The 15,992-nt window shown below is 40.4% G+C and overlaps 1 pseudogene; it reads right to left on the bottom strand.

Moving 5' to 3' along the window:
* Nucleotides 1-6,526: 6,526 nt before the first annotated feature.
* Nucleotides 6,527-10,311, bottom strand: LOC137280718 (scavenger receptor class F member 1-like; annotated as a pseudogene).
* Nucleotides 10,312-15,992: the final 5,681 nt, after the last annotated feature.

A 15,992-nucleotide genomic window follows, 5' to 3' on the forward strand; every position in this document is an offset into this window, starting at 1 on the left:
CCTGTAAAGTTTCCTGGACAGTCCTTAGTGCAGTGACCGTTGTGTTGATTACAGATGTGATTGACACAGGTCTTTTTACAAGGCTGATCACACAGGTCACCATGCCATCCAGGAATGCAGCCCTCGGAACACTCGCCGTCAGTTTTCACGCAATGTTTAGCTTCGAGATGAAGAGCGCAGTTGCAGGAACAGTTTCGTTCACAATTTTGACCGAACTTTCCTGGCTGACAGTTTTTGTAAGCGGTAATAAGAACAGCTGCAACAAAATCAATTTGCTATGTACATCCCTTCGAGTAGTTTATCGCTGGACCTTCATAATCATTTGCTACGTATTAAAACCTATACAAATAGCTCTATGTTTCCTTGTTTGAGAATGGATGCTCCCGAAATTGATATGTTACCGATCTTTGAGTCATCACTATCATATATGTACATAGTAAAGGTGTAAAGGTTGATTCTTGAAACTGTTTGCTGTTATGCTTACTGTTAAGAGCGAAGACTGCCACCAGGGTACAGTGCATGGTAGCAACATGTCACGGTGTCTTCTCTGTCGGTGTCACCTGCAATGGAAACACGACATTGGTCAAATGTATATGTCAATAATGACTCTACCTACTTACACTTTTAAACAAAATGCGAACTAGTACATTTTTTTGTTTATAATGTCATACTTTATAGCAAATCTGAAAATTCTGAAGTATGAATACAAACATGATTTACAAAGATAACAATGAAAATCCACTATAACAAGTAAATCATATTTTAAAAAAGTCCTTACTTCAAGAATAAACAGGTTCATTATATATGATACATCATTATTAATGATAGGAATCTGTTTGACATAGACTTTATCCACTGGACATTTGTAAGGAATAAAATAATTAACTGAATAACAGAAACGAATTTACCAATTCTTCCTTGTTGGATGAAAACAAGAAACCATCGTGCATTTGTCTGCCCGTTTGCACCTGACTATTGAAAAGAATTTACTAAACCGCAAAAGAAACGCCACACCGATGGCCATTTCTTAAACACACATTTTAATTCGTTCTAATTAACAAGCAAAGCGGGAGATAAAGATCAAACTTGATGGCTAATACATTTTTGTGGATCATATTTAAAGTTCACACAAACGAAATCAACAAAACTATTACTTTGAGTATACCTCAAATTCAATAACAGTGTATGAAATAGCGTCAGCTCGGCGGCCCACTGTTAGCTACTTACATGACAGGCTTACAACTTTATTTTTAGCCCTGTGGACCAACGGTATATTTTTAACCTTGTCACTGACTAAATAAAAAAAATCGAAAAAAATTTACAATTGTGGTTGCCAGACGACGACTGTATACTTCATGATCAATCTAACTTCCATAGATCCGATCCTACTCTAAATACCAGGCTGGTTACATGCTAACAAATCCAGCAACATGTTTTTTTAGGAGTTTCAAACAGTGTAGTGTCAATATCGTGTGTACAGGCCAGTGTGCATCGTCTTCTCACTGAATGAATTAACTGATCGATGAAGGTCATATGTCCATACTCTGCGAAAAGCCTGAACCAGTCCAGTGGGAGTTCTTGGCCTCGGCTGGAGGGCATTCAGTCTTATGTCACGACATTTCCATGTTCTGGCCCGAAAGTATGTATCACAACTGAGCCAACTGTCTGGTTCAGGCCGATTCCACCACACACCATGGTGCTTGGCCCACCGCGCAAGTTTCTGTCAACAATACGCCCACTGGAAACCGTTCAACACGCCTTCCCCACACCCTCACTCTGTCATTGGCTGCCGAAACACAATAGCAGCTTGTACTAAGAAAAATACATAGTACACAATTGTCAAAACCGCCAGTGTCGACGTTGATTTGCCAAGCGGTGAGGACAGACGTGAGTTGACGTTACCAAGCGATGAGCATGGACGTGAGTTGACGTTACCAAGCGTTGAGTATGGACGTGAGTTGACGTTACCAAGCGTTGAGTATGGACGTGAGTTGACGTTACCAAGCGTTGAGCATGGACATGAGATGACGTTACCAAACGTTGAGTATGGACGTGAGTTGACGTTACCAAGTGTTGAGTATGGACGTGAGTTGACGTTACCAAACGTTGAGTATGGACGTGAGGTGACGTTACCAAGCGTTGAGTATGGACGTGAGGTGACGTTACCAAGCGTTGAGTATGGACGTGAGTTGACGTTACAAAGCGTTGAGTATGGACGTGAGATGACGTTACCAAACGTTGAGTATGGACGTGAGTTGACGTTACCAAGCGTTGAGTATGGACGTGAGGTGACGTTACCAAGCGTTGAGTATGGACGTGAGTTGACGTTACCAAGCGTTGAGCATGGACGTGAGATGACGTTACCAAACGTTGAGTATGGACGTGAGTTGACGTTACCAAGCGTTGAGTATGGACGTGAGTTGACGTTACCAAGCGTTGAGTATGGACGTGAGTTGACGTTACCAAGCGTTGAGTATGGACGTGAGTTGACGTTACAAAGCGTTGAGTATGGACGTGAGTTGACGTTACCAAGCGTTGAGTATGGACGTGAGGTGACATTACCAAGCGTTGAGCGTGGACGTGAGTTGACGTTACCAAGCGTTCAGTATGGACGTGAGGTGACGTTACCAAGCGTTGAGTATGGACGTGAGTTGACGTTGCCAAGCGTTGAGTATGGACGTGAGTTGACGTTACCAAGCGTTGAGTATGGACGTGAGGTGACGTTACCAAGCGTTGAGTATGGACGTGAGATGACGTTACCAAGCGTTGAGTATGGACGTGAGTTGACGTTACCAAGCGTTGAGTATGGACGTGAGTTGACGTTACCAAGCGTTGAGTATGGACGTGAGGTGACGTTACCAAGCGTTGAGTATGGACGTGAGGTGACATTACCAAGCGTTGAGCGTGGACGTGAGTTGACGTTACCAAGCGTTGAGTATGGACGTGAGTTGACGTTACCAAGCGTTGCGTATGGACGTGAGTTGACGTTACCAAGCGTTGAGTATGGACGTGAGTTGACGTTACCAAGCGTTGAGTATGGACATGAGATGACGTTACCAAGCGTTGAGTATGGACGTGAGTTGACGTTACCAAGCGTTGAGTACGGACGTGAGATGACGTTACCAAGCGGTGAGGACAGAACCACGATATGGTCGGTGACATCACAGGTTTCTCCTGCGCAAACGTCGACAAAATGCATCGGCACGAATAGGTCTGTTGTGTGTCCGGTTAATCTTGAGTGCTGTTTCCGTCACTTAGAGAACTGATCCTGCAGATCGTGACCAGATACCGTCCTGTAGTCGGTAAACCGACCTACCGTTAACATTAGAATGAATAGTTTCCCTCTGTATTGTCTGGCCAATATGCAGTCTTCCCAAGGCTTGGTTCCTGTGTTATTTCGTAAGTTTTACCATAGCTATTGTATCAAGGGCATAGGTTCAGGCGAGAAGGTGTCTCGCTTTCACTGGAGGGGTTGTCACGATATGCAGGGGCATTTTCATATTCTCGATTGTCATACGTAACCATTAACTGTACCTGTTTTTAGGTCGATATGCATTTTCATGATAAAATGCACTGACGTTGGCGATAGCTGTCGATTTGACTTTATAAACATGTTAACAAAACCTTACAGTGATAATAAATACACTATACTGAAAACACACAAAAAATCGAAAAATGAGTTTGGATTTGCAATTCTTTTACGGTTTATATATAACTTTAATGTATCACGTGACACTGATAAATGCATTTCCAAGACAAAAAAGAGGATTTAAAATATTTAGGTTACACACTGTATTACACAGTTACACTTTTCTATGAAATTGATACGTACAAAAGTCGTTGTATGGTGAGCGAACAAAGCGATATTATGACTGACAGTCTGCTTTCTAAATTCCATGAAATGTTAAAAAGTAAGTGGTAAATATCTTATAAAAACTATATAGTTTACGCTTAAAAACATAATACATTACATGGAATTAAACATTAAACACATAAATTTCTGAATATGTCATATAGACTCAGCAAAGCTATGTGCTTGTTCCGTTTTTCTTCTCGCTTGTTATTCATAAATTGGTCAGGGAAATGACGTCCACTTGTGCAAATGGCGTCCTGTTGTTCCCGGACACACTAATCTTGAGCTGTTCCTCCTTTAATAGACAGACGCTGCTCTTTTTCTCATGCAGCATTTGGAAACCAGACAACTGAAGGTAGATCACCATTCTAGGGGCTGGGAGTTAATAACGGAACAGTTTGTTTATCCTTTGCTGAACAAAAATATAAGGATTGCGTTCAGCATAAATGGCTTGGAATATTCAAATTGGGAAATGTTACGATTCGTATTATCTGTTTAAAACGTGTTTTCTGTGTGAGGACTGCTCAACACTTGAAAATGTAACGAATTAAAGAGTATTATTATCTAGCATTCTACAGACTTGCTTCGTGCATACACCAAGCAACGAAGAAACAGAAACGTTTTTTGCCATTCAGCCATTAAAACAGTTTGTACTTGTATTACTAGACACGTGTCTCTGCCCAACAGTTTAGAGTGAATAAACTAACTTGTGGACATTTAATGTCAATGCGTAATTTACAAAATGTGTGATTTACGTCACATTTATTTACCAAATGAAATGGGATTAATGAGCATTACCTGATAAATCTAAAGGTGCTCATTTACCGTTTCTCGATTCGAGAGGCAAAACTGAACATGATAAATTAATGTATGAAGGGACAAATATACTACAATGAGGAAAACCAAGTTGTATAGAAAGTCAGTGTCCTTACTGCACTACACTGTCAGTGTAGATACTGAACCAGTGACGAAACACCGAAACCTCAAAATGTTTTCCTATGTTATCATAAAAAAAACATTAATGACTAAGCAAGATAAATTATTCCAAACTGAAACTTATTATATTTTTGTTGATCAAAGTAAGGACTCTCTTACTCGTTACACTTATGCGACCAACTGCGCTTCTGACTGGCGCTGCAGAGTTCACGATCCAGTCAATAACTCTGGAAAAGCATCCGGGTAGTAGCGTGGGTAATCAATAATAAAAACAACAACCAGTCCTAGGAAATTGTTCTAGATCAGTATCTCTCCAGTAAAACTGTTTAATCTCTCTTTGTAACTCGTGCATCTATACGCATCTGTCTTGATCATGTGGTTAGATAAGCTATTGCAGCCTACCAGCTTTTAACAGTTTATCTAATACTTTAAACGATACCATGAAAATTGAAAATATTACAATAACTGTCACCCGTCAACAGTCATTTTCTAAAGCCTGTCTCAGCAAGTACAGTCAACCCTTCATAGATCTTCAAATGCAGCTTTGACATTGTCAACAATCTGGAACATCAGCGTGATACTACAATCATGGATAACTCGAGCGACAGTCAAAGCTATACGTGTGCATACATGTACTGTGTAATTCTGAAACAGGCGTTGTTGTGTTTTCATTGCTCGGTAGTTTGCGCCTCCTGTCAATAAGGATAATTTCACCACGTTATATTTACGAGATATTGCTGCTAATGATATCAATCACAAAGCAGCCACACACTTTACGTGTGTGTACTAATATGATTTACGTACCTCAACATACAGGGCAATCCTACTGCTACTCAGGTATATCCCCGCTGAAGTGGGTCAGCTTCCAAGTCAAACATGGACCACGTGATTAAACGCAGCCAATGTATATCCAAGGTGTTGCTGAGCCAGTATAATACACATATGTGTTTACAGAGGCATATAGCAGGTCATGGACAAACAGTAAGTAAGACGCAGTTCACCGCTAAATGTAAACTGCACAGGAGAAAGTGTACAACTGCATGTACACTCAGTGTTGTTATGATGCGCTTGACTCCTGCATGCATATCGGGAGTTAGGATCGTCGCCGGTGTTCACACTGCTCTGACGAAGAGAGGCATTTACTAGTAGTAGTAAGTAGATGCAGACTCATGGGACCAAAACATGGAGCCTTTTCAAACATTTCAGTGTGAGATATAAAACCTCTACGTTAATACAGAAACGATATGTTCGGTTAAGTCGGATTCAGTTTTAGATAGCCAATACATCAGGTGTTGTTGAGTTGAGTTGGTTTTACGTCACATCGTAAATTATCACATTATTCCAGCCACTAAATTACGACATCATGTGAGTGAGTGAGTTTACTTTTAAGTCGCACTCAGCAATATTCCAGCAACAGCATGAGCATCGATCTGTGCAATTGGGAACCGATGACCTGTGTCAAACAAAGTTAGCGAGCCTGACCACCCGATCCCGTTAGTCGCCTCTTACGACAAGCATAGTCGCCTTTTATGGTAAGCATGGGTTGCTGAAGGCCTATTCTACCCCGGGACCTTCACGAGCAAATTCATACTCATTTTAAGTACAAAGTGCAGATGCGTTTTATGTTGAAACAATATATATATTCATTACATTATTTAAAACCAAATGTCATAACACCAAATTCAAAAGCAGACAGTTTCATGTTATTCAGATTATATAAATAGGATTTGTGGCACAGGTCAACTTCCCTCTTCTACTTAACAATGAGATGACAGCTCACGCTGGAAAACAGGTCTTTCAGATTTGTCGCTTCGTAACGCGAGTCCCTTGTCGAAACTTCCACGCAGTCAAACAGTACATTCTCGATAGTGAACACGTCATCGCAAGAGACACACATAGGTGGTCCATCGACATCCGTTTTCTGCTGTTAGTTATATGTAAACCGACTGTGGCCAGAACGGCATCGTTGTAAAACGACCTCACCACGTCTGGTATAGACATGTGAGGCTTCAGGTCAAGGTCATTTCTTCCAACTTGGGTGTCCCACCTTTTCTGCTTAAGGTCTCGAGTAACAATTTTGAGAACAGGTCTGTAAATCACTAAGCGGGTTCATCAGTGGAGGTATGGGCTTTTCAAGACATGCTTAGCTGCAGCATCTACCGTTGTCTTAGCTGCTATGCTGACGTCAGGTAAACAACGACATTATCTCGTGTATGTCAAGCAAATCATCCAAGGATGTAGTCGTGGTTTAAATACAGGTAATGGTTTTACAACTGTTATTGTAACACATGCGAAGTTTAGATGCAGATGATTACATCATTATCAAACAAATGCTGCTGAAGTACTGTTGGCAGACCTTTACATGTAATATCACATATGGGCATGTTTTAATGATACATTGGCATTTCAGGCATTTGGTAGGTATGGAACCCTGGGTTTTGAACATAAACGTCTGTTAAATAGTTTGATAAGTGGCATCCAGTGCCATGAAAGAATTTGCAGGAATATCTATCTTCAGGGTGCATTGATCGTCTGATATTCCATGTCCCCGCCATCCTTTTGTATTTCCCAGTACCTGTGTAGTTCCATGTACTCTGTGGAGGGAACAGACGGTTGCTGCGGGAGAGGTTCAGGATTCACTCTGCCCCCTTCAGTCTCCCTGTGCACAGAACAATACACAGCCTGAGAATGCTATGTCGTCAGCATTTCATGTTTAATTATGATTTGACCAGTACTGATCACAGTGAACAGTATCCTGTTCGGAGAGTCTCACGGATCAGTCTAATGATGATTGCTTGACACTGACTGGCTACCCACTTATTTCCCCCAGTTTATTTTGCTAGTATGTGAAACACTTCTCAACAAAGTGGCATCGCTGTACCTTATCTTTACCTTGCTACTTTTTCTCTTAACTAAAGTCAACCGATAGAGAGGTTCTCTTCTAACTCAATCCCCAGTTGGCTAATTACCCTAGTTCATATAAGAAAGAATGATACTCTTTATAAAGTAATAGACCTTCTCAATTACTTGTCAATCTACAATAACTCCATAACTGTACGGCATTATAACTCATGCTTCTGCTTGATGTCATCATACATACTTGTATTTATTTAGTGCACACTTCAGATCACACCGCTGCATCAGGGCGATTCCACAAGATGATAGGTATGTGTAAATGTAAGTAAAATAGGTAACATGTAATTAAACTAGGAAACCGAATTGATATTGCTACTTTAATTAAGCTTACTTGGGACAAGAGTCATGTGAAACAAGCAAATGAATACAAGACCATTATCTCCACGTTTAAATAACTCCATGGTTGAACTACATCATGTAGATAGCTGATGTGGAGTGTAACATACAAACCTCTTGGTGCGCGTCCCTTTTCTGCAACAGATGCAGTTGGTGACCATTATACCCACAAGAATCAGGACAAAAGCTGTTGGTATTCCTATCTGGATACCCAAGATACCGTGTGTCAGTGGCGGACCTGTGAACAGTAATGTCATCTGATTAATATCTTTTCTTAATGAATAAAACAGTAGAAAAGCGTTACTTATGGACATAATCCTATGATACATGCACACAGACTCACCATTCGCACATGTTTCCTGAAGACAGGTATCTCTTGAGCAGTTGTATTTGCACGTTGACTCACAGGCGCTGTTATTGCATCCACGGAGACACATTCCCGAGTCCTGATCACATGCTCCGCTGAGACATATCTCACAACCACCGTTACAAAAGTCTCCATAAAACCCAGAGTCACATCCTTTAAGACAATATCCATTATGTGGGTCACACATGCCATGTTTGCAGTTATGTGAGCATGGTCTACACTCTTTACCAAAGTGTCCTGACACACAACCATCTGCACAAACACCATTCCTGCTGCAGCGCATACCTTTACAGTTCGGGTTACACGGTGAAGAGCAGTTGTTACCATGCCAACCACTGACACATCCATGTGTACAGTCACCACTCAATTTCTCACATTCAGGCAAACACGGGTTTCCTTCCTTGTAAAAACAGCTGTCAGATGCATTAAATCTGCAATGTTTGCTACAGGCCTTTTCACACCGATGACCGTAAAATCCGGTTTCACAACCCCCCAAGCATCCTGTGTGACATGTCCCCACACAATGCTCACATCTGTGCTCGCACTGTAGACCATAATGGGGTGCTTGACAAACCCGGCACGTCCCCGTGGATCTGTCGCATGACAGGCATCTCACGGAGCAGTTCTTACAGTCAATGCCATAGTAAGAGTCCACACATCCAGCCACACAGGAGGTTCCCTGCTGGCAGTATCTGTCTCTACATCCACCTGGACATATAGCACATCTTTCTACAGGTGTGTCACATTCTACTTTACACCTTTTGCCTTGATAACCTGCTATACAGCCATCAGTACATACATCAGTACCTGTGTCTTCTGAGAGTTCACAGGTGCGATTACGACAACCCAAGCTGCACGGTGAGCTACATGTCTTGTCAAAGTACCCAGTTTGACACCTGGTCAGACAACGACCTGTTTGACCGTCACAGTCAGAACAATGTTGACCATTCCTACACGAAGCAGCTGAAACTGAAAAGCAAATACATCATCAATGCTTGTAATGTTACAAAGAGTGATTGAGTCATTTTTGTGGACATATCATTGCAATAATGAACTTGATATAATGTGGACATCGTCTTGTTTCATTTACAGTGTTCCAGTGTTTTTCCCACCTGTCTACTTGTTCAAAAGTATTCGAAAATCATGAAACTAATATATTATAGGTACATGTATATCAACTGGTTTGATTTGACGTCTTGTCTATTTAAACCTGATCAACCTTATACAATCTGTCTAAGGAGTTGTTTGCTCTGGATGTTGCTACCTGTTGACGTGAGGGTCATGCAGATCAACCCAGCGGCAATCAAAACTGTCATGTCATGAGCTGAAAGAAATCAGTCATATGTCAATATGTACATTACCACCCGTATAGAAACAACGTCACAGTTGGAAACATTTCTTCAAGATACACAGCAGATGTGTATTGGCACACGTTAAGTAATGAAACGGTGATTACTAGTAACCCATGTTTGTTGTTTGACCGGCACCTAGAAGTTGGAAGTAAACATAACAACGCAAGGTATGGCTTTACAACTTCTTTAATACTTAGAACGCGACGTCTCTGAGCCACTCCTTGGTCCTTTAACAAGTGAATGACAGCACATGACTGCGAATAAAATATATAATATGCACAGGAAGCCATGCCAGTGATAAAGTATTACATATTATTCTGTCATTCACGTGTTGAAGGAGCACGAAATACCATAGGAACGCCATGTTGTAAATAGTACAGATGTTGTAAATATTACAGATGTTGTAAATATTACAGATGTTGTAAATCGATACCATATTCACTCTGGACTATTATATCAACGGCTTCCCGTACAATAGTATACATAGTATACATACAGAGGGAAATTGTCACTGGGCGCTACAAACTCTACTTACCAGTCAGTGCTGCATCGAATGTGCTTGTGCTTTCAACTGTGTATCAGTTTTATTTTCCCTCTAACGAAATGTACACGTGATGATGAGGGAAGTATTTTGGTTGTTTCACACCTATAACACCAGGAGCTATTTGACATCGCATGAGACCACAAGAATCCTGGATTACTAATGCGAGGTATTTTCCCATCAAACACCGACTCAAACCTAAATATTGGAAAGTTTTACAACATTCATTGATGTTGCTTTAAAGGTTAAACATTTTGCAAAACTATATATATATATATATATATATATATATATATATATATATATATATATATATATATGTGTGTGTGTGTGTGTGTGTGTGTGTGTGTGTGTGTGTGTGTGTGTGTGTGTGTGTGTGTGTGTGTGTGTGTGTGTGTGTGTGTGTGTGTGTGTGTGTGTGCAACGTATATATATATATGTGTGTGTGTGTGTGTGAGGGTTGTGTGCAACATGTTATCATTTAAAGCAACAACAATGAATGTTAAAAAACTATATATATATATATGTGTGTGTGTGTGTGTGTGTGTGTGTGTGTGTGTGTGTGAGAGAGAGAGAGCAACATGTTATCATTTAAAGCAACAACAATAAACGTTGTAAAACAGTTTATTTAATATACCTAGTCTAGTACGCAACGAGGCACTCACTGTCAAATGTCATGAGGGGTTAAAGTTTCTATTTATTAATCTAGCGTCGTGTTGGAGGCTTAATGTTTACAGATGGTATGTCACGCCGTTCTTGTCATTGGATATGTCCACATATCTGTAACTCTGTCCCAAAGGACCACAGTGTACCTACGGTGAATCAATCCAGAAAATCTATTACATATATTTCTGTTACGATTAAGTAAATGTTCCTGACGTTGTGTTTCAGAAACGAATAGTTGTCAGGATAATAATATCAACTGTAAGTAGTGGAGTGGAGGTTACTATGTTTTGGAGCTTTTAGAGCTAAGTCTTGTCTGGAAAGGTCAAGAATCGTGCACTCATCCAGCATTGTGTGCAGCATTGCGAATGGTCTTTGGACAGGATGACGTAACAAGACGACATGATATAACATAATACTTTGGAGGAAATATGTCTTGCGCGATATCAGGTTGATAAACTGTAAAACATGTTGTTCTCACTATTCTTTTCAGAGGGTATATGGGCTGTACACTCATATAAATACCTCATGGGTCAGCCTAAAAATGACCGCTAAGACAGATTCCATTTGGCGCCAACTGATATGAATAGATCACTACGTGTCCGTGATGACAACATATATTTGAGGAATGAGAAAGACATCATGTTGCTCTAACACCAGCACCCGACACTCGGAGAATTTCACCATGTTTTGATGATCTCGGCCAAACATCTGCTGTGTTCAGAGGCTCTGATGATCTCGGCCCAATATCTGCTGTGTACAGAGGCTCTGATGATCTCGTCCCAACATCTGCTGTGTGCAGAGGCTCTGATGATCTCGTCCCAACATCTGCTGTATGCAAAGGCTCTGATGATCTCGGCCCAACATCTACTGTGTACAGAGGCTCTGATGACCTCGTCCCAACATCTGCTGTGTGCAGAGGCTCTGATGATCTCGTCCCAACATCTGCTGTGTGCAGAGGCTCTGATGATCTCGTCCCAACATCTGCTGTATGCAAAGGCTCTGATGATCTCGGCCCAACATCTACTGTGTACAGAGGCTCTGATGATCTCGTCCCAACATCTGCTGTGTGCAGAGGCTCTGATGATCTCGTCCCAACATCTGCTGTGTGCAGAGGCTCTGATGATCTCGGCCCAACATCTACTGTGTACAGTGGCTCTGCTACTGGTGAATAGTACATGCAAACCCCTTCCAAGATCAGTTCGAAATCACTGCTGTAAGCTGACTCGATTTAAAGTTCTGATTATGTCATGAGTAAAACAGCAAATCATTTTAGAACTGTGCATGTTTTAAGCACAAATGGTACAATTTAAATATCTCATTCGAACATACTCAGACTAACTAGGTCCAGTTCAAATAGGGTAGGATATGGATTGTTGGCAGAGTTTACTGTTTGCGAAAACCACATCAATCGATTTTCCCTCGAGATTTCGTCTGCTACCTAACGCCGTATCCACTAATAGTCCAACAATATGAAGGACCCCTCTAGACAATGGAATCTGGATCAGAAAATCCAGTGACAGGAATACCTGAGTATCAGTTTACACCTATATGTGAATTTAATGCTGCAGATATTTACAGACCACCGCCATATATCTGGAATGTAGCCGGCATGCAGGTGTAATGTTACAAGTTACAAAGTTAAACAACTCGCTATAAGCTCCATATCAATTATAACGTTGTATTGTTATACATTAGATACTATATGTTATAAGGCAATGTTGTATTTGCCTTTCGGGGTTTTTTTTCGCTGAGATTCACTGGAGGGAGGTGCTTATTGTTATTCAGACTTCGACTGAAGGTAGGTCTGGAAGACTAGACAAGCCGGGATGTTTTAATTACAACATTCGGGTGTAGCCCGGCATGAAACTGATAGTTTATGAACATATGCAGTGGCAAGCTCTGTCATGTCACAATACATCTCACAGCATAGGTGAATTTTATCCTTAATCTGATTATTTATGTATGTTGGTATATTACTTGTACCGCCACTAGTATTAATTTGTAGTAATGTGTATTGATTGTGGAGGAAGTTTATTCCAGAATACAATACTTATTGTTGATCGTACAACATTTCATTGTAGTTTGTAAGTTTCACACCGACAGCTGTTACACACAGCGCACGGATTGCATTGGAAATCAACATGTAACATAACTACTGTTGTAATTTTTTTAAAAGAATGGTTGACTGGTCATGTGCAAGTTTACAGTTCGAGCGTCGACTTCCTTCCTCTGATCTCTCACCTCCGTCTCCATGTCGACATTGTTGTGATCGAGGACATTGAATACTCTCAGGTGCAGAGAGTATTCAGTGTCCTTCAAACTGCATCACTCTTCTTAATCGGCTTTAGTAAAACATACCTTCGGTGACTGTGAGCAACCATCAGATGGATGGACCCAAGGGTCCAAGGGCCCAAGGGCCCAAGGGTACAAGGGTACTTTTATTTTAGTCATTATCCCGTTATTATAGTTTCAAATTCGTTTTCGTTTTCTTGAAAAAGCGACACAATTTTTGAGTATGCACTGTATAACGAAATAACACTCTCATTTGATAGCAGGGTTAATGGCCCGTTTCCTGCTGACCCTACACTTGAACATGATTTGTAAATTTTATAAGATATGGCCAGCTGCTGTAAACAAAGCTGTAACACATTTGATCTTTGCTTGTGATATGTTTAATATAAACGTCGTCACATATGCTAAATGGACAAAAGGTATATGTTTATTTATATATATTTATACATATATATTCATTTACATCGAAGGTAACGTCATAACTGACCTTATTCTTTTCTAAAAGCACACAACTGCTCTAATCTCACAAACTACAGTGTTCATAGCGTAACCCGAGTCTCGGCAGAACTTGGGCTGCCAAACCACTATGGTGAGGCGCTTACTGTTTTCCTTATTAACATTGCATTCGGGAACTGCATCCATCTACATCTTCCCCTTAATGTCAGTGAGTGATAGACGTGCATACAGCAGAAATGGTATATCCTCAACCACATACATACATACATCCATACATCCATACATACATACATACATACATACATACATACATACATACATACATACATACATACATACATACATACATACATACATACATACATACATACATACATACATACATACATACATACATACATGCATGCATACATACAAAAGCGGATCAACATTTCAACGTCACATGTTGTCACTTACAGTTAGAATTATTGTGGCAACCACCGTGTGAAGACTGGCTTTGAAGTAAAACTTTACAGATCTTTGTTTGACTCTTGTGTCCATATCACAAAACCGCATGTAGCTGTGGTTTGAGTATATCTATTCTTGCTCTTTTTACAAAATACGTAGTGATGTCTGTCCTTGCAGCTAAAGAGTTCGACTTTAACAAACGTCTAAGGTAAATATAAATAGTTTAAATGACAAATCATAAAGAGAATAGTGAACAGGAGACCGTGATCCTAACTGTCCGCTTACTTGCTGATAACCACTTCACATCCAAGGACTCAACATTCAGTATAGCTTCGGAACAAGGCGACTTCACAGTAAATGGGGGTATTATTTATTTACATTGTGATCGACTGAGTGACATGAGGTGAGCTGTCAAGTCAAACGTGGGGATGTAATGGAGGGTAGTAGTGAGGTTATACGGTCTGTGATCACGCAAGACTTCTTTCTGGGCATTCTAACTGTGATACATCCTGGGTCACACTGACATGGACCCCAGTGTTTCATACCAATTTCTTTCACGTAAAATGTTCTCAGTGAACAAAGTCTTTCGTGTTTCAGTCGACAAATCACCACGTAAAAATTCAGGATGAAAATTTGAATCTTGTCACGTAAAAGTAGGATATGCATATTTAGATGTGTTGTAAGCTGATTTGGGGTGTTGACGTCATAATGTGCCATACCATGCTTCGTTATGTTGACGTCATATTGTGCCATACCATGCTTCGTTATGTTGACGTCGTAATGTGCCATACCATGCTTCGTTATGTTGACGTCATATTGTGCCATACCATGCTTCGTTATGTTGACGTCATAATGTGCCATACCATGCTTCGTTATGTTGACGTCATAATGTGCCATACCATGCTTCGTTATGTTGACGTCATAATGTGCCATACCATGCTTCGTTATGTTGACGTCATATTGTGCCATACCATGCTTCGTTATGTTGACGTCATAATGTGCCATACCATGCTTCGTTATGTTGACGTCATAATGTGCCATACCATGCTTCGTTATGTTGACGTCATATTGTGCCATACCATGCTTCGTTATGTTGACGTCATAATGTGCCATACCATGCTTCGTTATGTTGACGTCATAATGTGCCATACCATGCTTCGTTATGTTGACGTCATAATGTGCCATACCATGCTTCGTTATGTTGACGTCATAATGTGCCACACCATGCTTCGTTATGTTACTTTCGTGGACGTAGTGTACGTAGTTATTGTCTTTTCACGTTGACCATAATGTTGAAACAGATCTACTAGATCATATCGTAGTATCTTCGGTAAATTGCGTTTGGGTTCTTTGCCAATTGAGGTAAAACTGGGTAGATATTCTCGTCCGAAATCTCCCCCTCATGAAAGGTTTTGTACTGGATGTATTAGCAAAGCTGTTGAAGGCAAATCACTGTGGTTAACTGTGATTTGTTTTCAGATCTCAGATCTAAGCTTTGGAAAGAAATAACCAGTTTCTATCTTACATTCCAATCTATGTCAGCAGTAGATAAAATTGTACTTTTGTTTACAAATAAACAGTTCTTAATACCCCTTTCTGCACTAATCCATACTATATTTAGGCTCCGAAATACATTTGTTGAATTGTTAAATCAACAATATATTTTAGTAATATGGTAAACATCTATGTTGTATATGTGATTTATTCTTTTAGAGTAAGAAATATAAATGAGTACGTTTTTGCGTAGGCTCGTGTGCTTGGGTGCGTGAATGCGTGCGTGCGTGCGTGCATACGTTTGTAGCTGCGTAAGTGTTTGGGATTCTTCTTCTT

The sequence above is a fragment of the Haliotis asinina genome, chromosome 4 (assembly GCF_037392515.1).
Source record: "Haliotis asinina isolate JCU_RB_2024 chromosome 4, JCU_Hal_asi_v2, whole genome shotgun sequence".
Taxonomy (NCBI): domain Eukaryota; kingdom Metazoa; phylum Mollusca; class Gastropoda; order Lepetellida; family Haliotidae; genus Haliotis; species Haliotis asinina.